Source organism: Eriocheir sinensis, chromosome 40 (genome assembly GCF_024679095.1).
Source record: "Eriocheir sinensis breed Jianghai 21 chromosome 40, ASM2467909v1, whole genome shotgun sequence".
In the NCBI taxonomy this organism is placed as follows: Eukaryota; Metazoa; Arthropoda; class Malacostraca; order Decapoda; family Varunidae; genus Eriocheir; species Eriocheir sinensis.
Genome location: NC_066548.1, coordinates 13,556,565 through 13,568,280, shown reverse-complemented (window position 1 = coordinate 13,568,280; position 11,716 = coordinate 13,556,565).

The window sequence follows — 11,716 nt, the reverse complement described above, 5'->3', positions numbered from 1 at the left end:
ATGTATCTGTAAATATGTTTGTAAATCATTTTACGATTTGCAAATTAATACTCATTGTATATAAAATCTAATGGAGTGGAAATAAGTGTTTGCATTTTTTTCCTTTTTTTCATAGATTGTTTGGAAGTTGAATTTATAGTAGACTATTTTGTACTGATAGACTTAGTTCTGCACAACATCATACAAAGATTATTTTTGTTATATTGAAATGAATTATTGGATATCTTATGTGGTATCTTTATGAAGTAAGTAAAATAACTGCTGATGTTTTATATTATAAAATTGCTTCCAAACTTAATAAAAATAAAAAAAGCTTTAAAAAAATTACTCAGTAACCTTCTGTTAACTCTGTGACCATGAAACTTTGTTGAAGGGTCTTATTAATTTTAGGTTTTACTGGTCATGCATGTGACAGATCCAGTCACAGGAGGGTAAAAGAGAACCACGTTGGGAGTTTACTTAATTATAATGGCTATACCTGTGTTTTCCAAAAAGGTAGTGTGATTATGCAGGTGTACTCGACCAACTAAGAAAACTAAATGAAAGATAAGGGCTGAACAGTTGGAAGAATGAGATGAAAAGAAACTAGACTAGTGCTACAAAGAGAAAAAAAGGTCCCAAAGCATGAGGAATGGTATGAAGGAAGTCTGGGAGATGATCTTTTCCGAGCTAGAGCACGTACAGCGTTTGGATGGGAATGCAAGGAACTACTTAAGGTCTGACTCAGACCATCTGAGTCCCGCAGCAAAATGTGTCAGATAGGTGACAATTAAGGGGGTGGATGAGACCAAGGAGACTATAGTACAATATCTAATATAGTCTCCTTGGATGAGACCGTGAAGCATATCGTGCTACGTAGAATGTGAGAAGAATGGCAAAGAGAAAAAGAAAATTATGCAAGTGTTTTTGACTGAGATGGGACGTGATGTGGATATTTTGGTTGAGAAGACTTCAATATAGAAGAGAGTGGATGCTGCTGCTGCTGCTGGGGCTGAGCCAAGGAGACTATACTAGTAGTCTATAGCTCCTTGGGCTGAGCGGAGACATGAATGGACGAGTGATTGAAGCAGTGAAAGAGTGTTTGGAGATAATATGGCGTACAATATGTAAGAAATAGGATCTTGTCTTATATACGTAGAATACGGTCTGTTCTGCTGCATGTTTTGTTTTTTTGTTGTTGTTGTTGTTTTCACAGAAGTTGCCGTTACAAAAAAGTCCCGTTTGGAAGAAATCTCGTTATTGTGACATCAAGATCAAGAGACCAAGACCAAGACCAACAGGAAGATGACAACTAAGGTCAAAGGCTCCGCATCTTCTGCATCGGCTACAGTTACGTCCACGGTGGCGGGCGTGAGGACTGGAGCAACACACGAACACGACAGACAAAGAAGAACCTTAAGGTTAGAATAAGAGAAAGGGGAGCAGTGTCACCGCAAGCAAGGCAGCCAGAGAGGTGAGGCTCTGCACGATGATGTGTTTTAGGTATAAGCTGGAGCTGATTTGTGTTGGGCCTTCAGCTAGGGCGGTACTTGCAATTGGGTCCTTCACTGAGCTGGACCTGCCATCTGGTGGCCCTGCTGGAGCCTCTGCCAGAGCCAAACCTGCGGTGTACATCAAGAGTTGTAATGGTCACTATCATGTTTACACCAAAAAATCTAAGTGCTGTACATTATTCATGTCGTTGTAATGAACACTGTTGGCAGAATAAGAGCATTCAGCGATATATCCTACGACATTTCATCCCGTGGTTAATAGGAATGCATGAATGAGGCCTCTTGGGTAAATATTTCCGTCATGAAAGAAAAGAGAAGTCAAACAAGTCTGGCATGGTGTCATGCTCTCAAAATCTTATAGTAGTTGTTGAAGGTAGTGTTGATAATTTTGCCACTCAACATACCTCCGGCTGGCACGCCGCTGCCTCAACACGATGCATTCCTCTGTCCCTCCATTCAGAGCGTGGGAGGTTGTTTACACTGCTGCTAAACATGTCGTATGCTGCCGGCAGCAAGTATTATACTTATTTCATATTTCTAATTTAAATCATAATACATACATCTTTATCATCTTATAATATTAGGTACATTCACTATATGGAACTTTAAAGGAACAACATAGAGCATGTGACGATCGTTTATGTGGGAAAAAATATATTTAGATTTCCTATTTCTTGCATTTCCCCATTTCTTAAATATATACTACTAATAAGTCAAGTGTCTAAATACTGTACCTTTGAGAAAAATATGTGATTTCTAAATAATAGCCAAAAAAATAATAAAAAAAATAATTTGGACATACGCCGCATACATATTTATTTTGGTAGTTCCACCAGGGCCACCAGATGGTAGGTAGAGCTCAGTGAAGGACCCAATAGCTGTCGGGCAGCTATATATCTTGCTGGGTATTTATTTCCATTATTGCCACTTACTGTTTTTTGGTGTTTTTTCTTCCATTAGTTAGTTTTTTGTTTGTTTGAGAGTTTTGAGGTATCATTTGTTGTACAAACGAATAACAAACATAACATGACCATGGCAATCTTGAACACCCCATTTGGTTACCATATAGAATGAAACTGAAAATATGGTTGAGTGCAGGTTAGGTTAGGTTGGATTATATATAGTGATATTAGGTCAGGTTAGGTTAATATTTTCATGTTGAATATGTATTATATGCTTGGCGTTGTGCCGTTGCTGTAGGCTACAGTGGTGAGCCACGGCTTTTCACTGCTTGAAACCGCACACACATTTCATGACTCTTTTCACAGTTATTTTAATCTCTACACTATTTCTTATGGTACTACTCTGTGAGATTTGAAGGTAAGTAGAAAATATATATGACAATAGAAGAGTAGTTTGTTAACCCCATAGCAGCAGATCATGTTTTTCAATGGTCCCTCCAAGCAAGAAAAATGAGAAAAAATCACCCCTCACACAAACCATTTCATAATATATATCAAAGCATTTGTGATCAGATTATGTATCATCTATTTTGGGGGGGTTTATATCATGGCACAAATTTGGCCCGTCGCTGCTACCAGGTTAAAGTAAGAAGTGAGATATTGGCATGTGAATAATACCAATCATTATTCGTTTGCACAACAGATGATGCCTCTAAACACTCAAGTGAACTGCAATACATTCAAATGGAAGAAAAAACACCAAGAATAGGAAACAGCAATTGAATTCTTGTGATGACACCCACCTCCTTAGACATGTCAGCCAATGTACTGTATGTGTTTGTCATACCATGGTTTAAACATGCATTTTATTAGTCATTAACGCTTTTTATTTTAACCAACAGGAAGTGGTCCCAGATACACAAGAGCCACTATTGAAGCCGTTGCTGAAATGAGAAGTGAGAGTCTCAGGCAGGAAACACAGCACCAAGACATACACAAGTCTAAGTGTACTGATAGCCACCACTGGTGCTTAAATGAGGGCATCACAACACCCTCCTTGAAGTCACATGAAGGACAGAAATTGGAGAGACCTGAAACCAGTGGAGGCCCACCTCAGCTGGACAGTATAAATTAAAGTAACCTGAGGCAGGTGCTGTACTCTAACATATCCTTGTAATTACAAATGTAAGAAAACATGAGTGCCAATAATGTTGAAAAAGATTCATTGAGAGGGGTAACCTTAATAGATACACCTGCACACACTAGTGATAGAAGTTATAAATGCCATGAGTGTGGAAAAGTATTCTGTAAGAAGAGTCACCTTGACAGGCACATCCTTACACACACTGGTGTTAGAAATCACGTATGTCATGTTTGTGGAAGAAGATTCAATCAGAAGAGTAACCTCAACACACACACCCTAGTACACACTGGTGACAAAAATTTTGAATGTGAAATTTGTGGGAAAAAATTTGCTAAGAAGGATCACCTCAAAATTCACAATCTTACACACACTGGTGAAAGAAATTATGAATGTGAACTTTGTGGTAAAAGATTTATACATAAGAGTACACTCAACGAACACATAGTTGCGCACACCGGTGTAAAAAGTCATGAATGCCTTGACTGTGGGAAAACATTCCTTCTGAAGTCCAACCTCAACAAGCACACCCTTACACACACTGGTGTAAGATTTTATGAATGCCAGTTTTGTGAAAAAAGATTTACCCAAAACAGTAACCTCAACCGTCACATCCTAACACACACTAGTGAAAAGAAAAAGAATGTCAAGTCTGTGGAGAAAGATTCCCTGACAAGGATCACCACAACTGACACACCTTTACACAAACTGGTAAAAGAAGTTATAAATACCAATAATGCAGAAGACGATTCAGTTTGATGTCTGTTTTGAACAAGCTCTGGCCTAAGAGTTAAGTGTGATGTTTTTTTAAACATTTCAAGATGAAACATGATGGTGCCAGGCACACAGAGACCCACTTGTAAAGTGTTGTGATGTGATGTAGTGCTGCTTGATGTGGGAGTGTAAGTGTGCAGGTGGTGGAGGTGGTCTTTGGACAGAGAATAAATATTATACATTTATCGGAACAAATAGTGATTGTTTGACAGCATGATTTCTTTGTACTTGAACACATGCTGAAAGAAATCATGAGTGCTATGAGTATGAAAATATTAATTGAGAAGAGTGATTGCAGCGAACACTGGTGAAAGAAATCAGAACTGCCGTAAGTGTAAAAGAAGATTCAATAAGGAAAGTCACTTCACACACACACACACACACACACACACACACACACACACACACACTGGTGTTGAAAATTATAATTCAAATATGTGGAAAGTTTTCTATTATAATGAATGGTTTCAATAGACACAGCATCACACACATTGGGGTTAGGAATTATGAATATGAAAATTTTGGAATGAAATTCACAGACAAGGACAACCTTAATAGACACATACTGGTGCATGAAATTATGAATGTGAATTTCATGGAAAAATATTTATCCAGAAGAGTGACCTTAACACACAGTAACTGATGTAAGAAATTATTATTTTGATGTTTGTGGAAAAGAAATTCAATGAGGATTATATCCACAACAGATACCCTCACACACACTGGTGAAGGAAATTATTAATGCCAAGAGCTTGGAACAAGATTCAGTTTTAAGTCAACAGTGAACAACTACATCTTCAGACACTGGAATGAGAAAGTTTGTCATGTGTGTGAAATGATGTTGCCCAGCACATGAAGTCCCCTCTCTGATTTGTTGGTCTGTACTGTTACTGTATGTGGGTGTGTAGGTGATGGGCAGTCTCTTGCATAGATAACAGAAAATCAACATTGACTGAAGCAAGTAGTAATTGTGTGATGGCACAGTATTTCAAACATAATTAGATTCATGCTTTCTTTCCCCATTGAAATGGTCATTGGGAAATTTTCAGATATTTGTGTTATTTCTCCTTCTGTGTATACAAGTGTCTAATGAAACTGAGAAGTCCCAATATTATTTTTAGTTTATTTGCTTGCTCTCTATTTGCTTATTTGTGTGAATGGTAGAGGTCATTTTTTATGTAAAAGCCGCATCTAATTTTTATTTCAGTGTTTGTTACTTACTCTTTTCAAAGACTAGATGTAAAGGAGAGAAACAAAAGAAAAAAGGAGGAAACCCAAATCACAGTGGGATGAAAATACAGATTTAAAAATTCAGAGGCAGACTACAAAGATACATATGTATGTAAGAAGTATGTAATAGGCCAGTCAGTCTATAATTAGTTTCTGAGAGCTAATTAATTATCATCTGGCTCCCATGTCCAGTACAATCTTTTAGTATCATCAGTCTTATTTGCACTAACTACATGACTGCCAAGCTATTTCCAGTCATGCATTACCCTATTTTTAAACCATTTCTTGCCTGTTCTTGAACCTGAACCTACTAAGCTTGCCCCCACTGCTGCAGATCGTAAAGCCTTTTTTTTTTCACTATAAGTACTTTATAAGTATCACCATTTTTAATCTTTTTACCCAGTTAAAAACTTCAGTCAGGGCATGAGGATAATTTTTGTTATTCTTTGTGTGTATTCTAAGAATTATCCATTTTGTGATAAAGGTACCACACTTTGGCATCGTTATTAAGTTTGGACCTGACCACTGCTAAACACTTTAATCAGCACTCCTAAAATATAACTTTTATTGTGGTCCCTGATGGTAATACAGTCAGAGACTGAAGCCCACCTGCATACCCAAATCCCTTTCACAGTTGAAATTACCAAGATTAAAATTATCCAATGTTTAACCATAGATGGGGTTATCTTTGTCAACACATCCTCCATTTCTCAATATTAAACTGACTTACACCCTCACATTACAAAGCCATTGTTCCTGTCATTGTTTGGTCATAACGTACAGATGGGCCACAGCCATTTAGTAACTCCAGACTGTGATGTTCTGATGTAGTATGATGTGCAATAAGTGACTGATTATGACAGATCACAAGTGACTCCATTTTTTTCCCTTACAAAACAAACAGGAAAAATGTTGTTTGAGTGACTGTGACAGGAGTAAATAATATGGCATGTATGAGTGGAGATGTTAGAATGTTGGATAGCCACAAGTGTGTTTTTTCTTTGCCTTTTGCTGCAACCCAGCTGAGCTGACCCTTGTACTTTATATTAAGCGACCAGACAATGTGCATAGGAAGTGGTGTAATGTGACTTATGGCAAATGTCTGGCTATTGATGTGCCGCAAGAATCAGTGTCGGGTCCCTTGCTGCCAGTAAGGTTGTGTTTGTACACCATAAGCAGGAGTAAATGGGGTTATTCATTTCATAATGAAAATTTCCAGACATTTTGATAGAAAGGTACATGCAATACATGCACAGATCTGCACATAAAGTCATCAAAGCTGCCAATGCTATTACATCATCAGCAAAATGGATGGTAATGTAACACTTCATTGTATCAAAATAAACCAGAAACCATGTGTCCTCTGCACAACGTTTCTCCTCTCACAGTGAAGTGTGCCTTGCACTACAGTTATGAAGCCATAGCTTATCCATACAGAGAAATGGATGGTCAAGATGTGTGAAGTAGCATGGGAGGGGAGGTGGGGGGGGTGCCAGCAGACTGGACGAAAGCCATCATTATCCCAGTTTACAAGGGGAAGGGCAGGAGAGGGGAATGTGGGAGCTATAGAGGTATAAGTCTGATGAGTATACCTGGAAAGGTATATGGAAAGGTCATAATAGAGAGGGTGCAAAGACTTACAGAAGAGAAAATCAGTGAAGAACAAGGAGGCTTCAGGAAGGGAAGGGGATGTGTGGATCAGATATTTTCCTTCAGGATGGTAGTAGAAAGAATAATAGCAAAAGGAAAGAAACTATACGCTGCTTTCATGGATTTGGAAAAAGCTTATGACAGTCGATTGGACTGCATTGTGGAATGTTTTAAAGATTTATGGTGTGGGAGGAAAACTGCTCAGTGCAATAAAGTCTTTCAATGAGGATGCATCTGCATGTGTCAAAATTACTGGAGAAACAAGTGAACATTTTGAGATAAAAGTGGGCTTAAGACAAGGGTGTGTCATTTCACCATGGTTATTCAATATTTATATGGATGGTGTTATTATAGAAATGAAGAGCAAAGTTGGAGTAAGAATGTTTGATGAGGGAAGGAAGTGGGTACTGAATTTGATACTGTTTGCTGATGACACAGTGCTCATTGCAGAAAATGAAAGTGACCTTCAAAATTTGGTCAGTGTTTTTGATAGTGTCTGTTACAGGAGAAAGCTGAAAGTAAATGTCAACAAAAGTAAAGTGATGGTTTGTGAGCGAAGTAGAAGTGAGGTTGTAGATTTTGTATGCCCATATAGAGTGGGAATTGAATGTGAAAAAGAATGCAAAATAATTTTGAATGGTGAGGAAATGGAGGAGGTCAATGAGTTTAAGTACCTTGGATCAGTTATGTATAAGCATGGTGGTAAGGAGGGAAAGATAAGAAAAAGGGCATTGCAAGGAAGAAGGGTGGTAGGGTCTTTGGGATGAATCATGAATGGCAGAAGTGTGAGCATGGAGGTAAAGAGGGATTTGAGAAATACAATAATAGTACCAACCCTCAAATATGCTAGTGAAACGTGATCCTGGAATGAAAGTCAGAGGTCTAGAGTGCAGGCGGTGGAAATGAGTTATTTGAGGAGTGCTTGTGGTGTGAGTAGAATGGATGGAATGAGTAATGAAAGTGTGTACGAGCATTTTGGAATGTGTCACAGGGGTGAAGGTAAGAAGTGTGGAGTGGTGGAAGAAGTGAAGCGACAGACTTTAAAGTGGTTTGGCCACATGGAGCGAACGGAGGAGAGTAAGATGACCAGAAGGGTGTATGTGAGTGAGATAGAGGGAGGGAATGCTAGAGGACGACCTCCAGTGAAATGGAGGGATAGGGTGCAAGAGTACGTTAGGGAGAGGGGGGAAAGATCTTTGAGAAACTTTGAGCAGGCAAGGAAGAAGTGTCTAGACAGAGAAAGTTGGAAGCTCTTCTGCCGTGGCCATCCCCTTTTGGGAGCACCTAGGAGCAGGCGTCAATGAAATGATGATGATGATGATGAGAAATAGAGAGAAAGAAGGGGGATTACCTAATTGTAGTGTACAGGATCTGAGTCATGCTTCTATAATCCTGCCTCCATGTCCGTAATTATCTAGTGTATCCTTAAACTCTTGAGTGATTCTCACTTGAACCACCTCTACATTTAGATTTCTATTTATCAATAGTTTTACTTGGAAAGCTGAATTTCTTGATATTTTTTGACATCTAGGTTTTGGCAGCTTAAACATGCATTCTCTTTTTGTACCACTGCCAATCTTCAGTCCCTCATTCCTTTATACACATCATGTCAACACTCTCTTCAATCCTCAAGTACTGAAAGGTTCAATTTCTTTTATTCTCTTTATATGACAGCTTCTAAAGACTTGGTAATATTTTAGTCATTCTTTGCATCTTCTAATGTCTTTATATAGATGTTGCTGTATTATGACCAACTCGCTGCTGCATATTCAAGTCCTGATCTTTCCTTGGTCACTCTAGATCTCTCAACATATCTTCGTCCATATACCAGAACCATCAGATTGCCATTTTGATATGCAGTATCAGCTTGGGGTGGCTAGCAGAGTATCTCTGTGGAGCAATGGTAGATTATCCTAGGTCCCAGTCAGATGAACCACTCCCAAGAAATTAGATCTGCTTCAGGTCTCTACACACAGTTCCAGGACCCCACTGTTATCTGTCATGTCCCCAGGTAGGAAACTTGGGAGGCCTCATTACTATCTGAGGTCCATCCTAGGGTGGTGTGTAATGCACAAAATTTAACAAACTAAATCCCACCATTTCATAAACGTGAAGTTCCCACAATCTGGCTTTGTTTCTCACTTCAGAAAAAAAGTTTGCTGCAAGGATTTATGAAATAATTAATGACTTGAATAATGGTAAGGTAAAGTTGGGGGCATACGCTATAGCTTCACGTGACTGCAGTGCATATCTGTGTCGCACTGACCCTTTAGCCTGTGGAGTGAAGAACCCGTTACCCCGGACACAGGCCAGTGTGAAGTCACAGACTGCCACAGTTTACCTTCCCCAGGTACCCATTTATCTACCAGTCTGAAAGGGAGGCTGAGCAGCTGGGTGAACCACATGCCAACTGCACGGTCAGGAATTCAAACCCGGGCCCATGGATTCGTGGCACGTTCACCATTGCTCCATACTTACAGATACTTACAGAAGACATCCTGGAAGAGGTTTACGCCTGTGACTCCAGATCTACATTAACAACTTGTGGCAGTGTGGTGGATTATTCGTGCCTTGTAATTATATTTCAAATCTTGATTATGGAGGCGCATGCTTGATCAATGACATAATAATTACTGTTGGGATTTTCATTCTCTAGCAGGTGGCCACCAGTCCACAAATAAGAAATTTGAAGTAGCTAATAAAAACTGATTGCATAAGAAACTCGAGGAAGTTATTTACAGGTGAAGAAGAAACTGGCGAATGGATTGAAATGTCCTGTCAGTTACCACAGTTTAGGAATAAGTAAAAGACTGTAAGGGGACACTTTAGATCATCTTTATTTGTTTTCTTGATGTACTAGTACAGGATAGTGATAAACTATAAGCATATTAGCTTTACTTTTTCCGAAAGCAGAATCTTCCCAAATAATGAAGACTTAGGATGATTTGTTCACTGGCCCTAGTCTTTCTCTCTCTCTCCCATCACCCTCCGCCAAGAGGCTCTGTAGCGCGTGGCTTCCATGGACGACGGGACTGCCAGCCACTACTACGCCGATGGCTCTCTGGGCTCTCGTGTGCGGAACCCAGACAGGACTGTGGCGCCTACCACCGCAAGTCTCCATCCTTCAGGCAAAACTGGCAGCCATCATCTGTGCCCTGCGTCATGCCACTGCCAACATGAACACCACCATCATCATCCACTCCGACTCACTGTCAGCCCTCAAGGTCCTGCAGGCGAAGAGTGACAGAGACAACACTCTGCTCATAACCACCATCCTTCATGAAGCCAACACCCTAGTCTCACTGGGCAAGAACATCATCCTGGACTAGGTGCCAAGCCACGTTGGTCTGAGAGGGAATGAGAAGACTGACCGTGCTGCTGCCATGGCTCGATCCCTTCCACAGATCATCTTCCCCCTTGCCCCCAGCCTGTCCTACATTAAGAACAAGGCATCCCAGGCCTGATTAGAACACGAGGCCGTTCTGGTTCAGGGCTCTGCCTCTGCCTCGTGGTACAGCACTGCCACTCACCACAAGCCTGTTATACAGCTCCCCCACATCACACCCAACACCATCCTCGCCTCCATCCGCCGCCTCAGACTCTGGTTTGCATGCTACAAGGAGGTGGCAAAACTGGCAAACAAGGATAGCCCACCCTGCCCCCACTGCTGGCAAGCCACCCGGAAACCTCTGCTGCACTACATCCTGGAGTGCCCCCTTACCACCCCACTACACCCTCCCGGCCCACAGCTCCACCCTGACGACGACACGGCTCCCCAGACAGCAGCACTGCAGCAGAGCGGGTGAGCCTCACCCAAGACTCCACCCTGGCAGAGGTGGTGGCAGAATTCCCACTTCCTCGATAAACTGAAAACTGACGACATCCTCTGACGGGCCCACCAGCCCGTGCCAAAGAGACTATATATGTTCTATAGTCTCCTTGGCCCGTGCCCTCCCCTAGGGAGGACAAATCAACAACAACTTTCTCTCTCTCCCTGCTACTGTAACAGGCTGCCCCCCGCAGCACCTGCTGGCGGAGGTGTCCCCTACACCCGCTATACGAGTCTTGAATCGTCTTGAATTCCCTGACCGGGGCCGCCTTTATGGCCAAGGGCCCGGTTCCCCCTCTACATGGGGGATAAATCTTAGAAGTGAAGTTTCTCTCTCTCTCTTTTCAATGTAGCCAAGATCAATATTGTTTAATTATAATAATAATAATGATAATTTATCATTATTATTATTATTATTACTAGTATTATTATTATTATTATTAGAGTGGAGTCTAAAGCTCTTCGTCTCATCAGCTCTCCTAGCTTCTCCTACTGATAGCCTTCTACCTCTTAAATTCCGCCGCGATGTTGCCTCTCTATCTTCTATCGATATTTCCACGCTGACTGCTCTTCTGAACTTGCTAACTGCATGCCTCCCCTACTCCCGCGGCCCCGCTGCACACGATCTCTACTCATGCTCATCTCTACACTGTCCAACCCCCTTATGCAAGAGTTAACCAGCATCTTCACTCTTTCA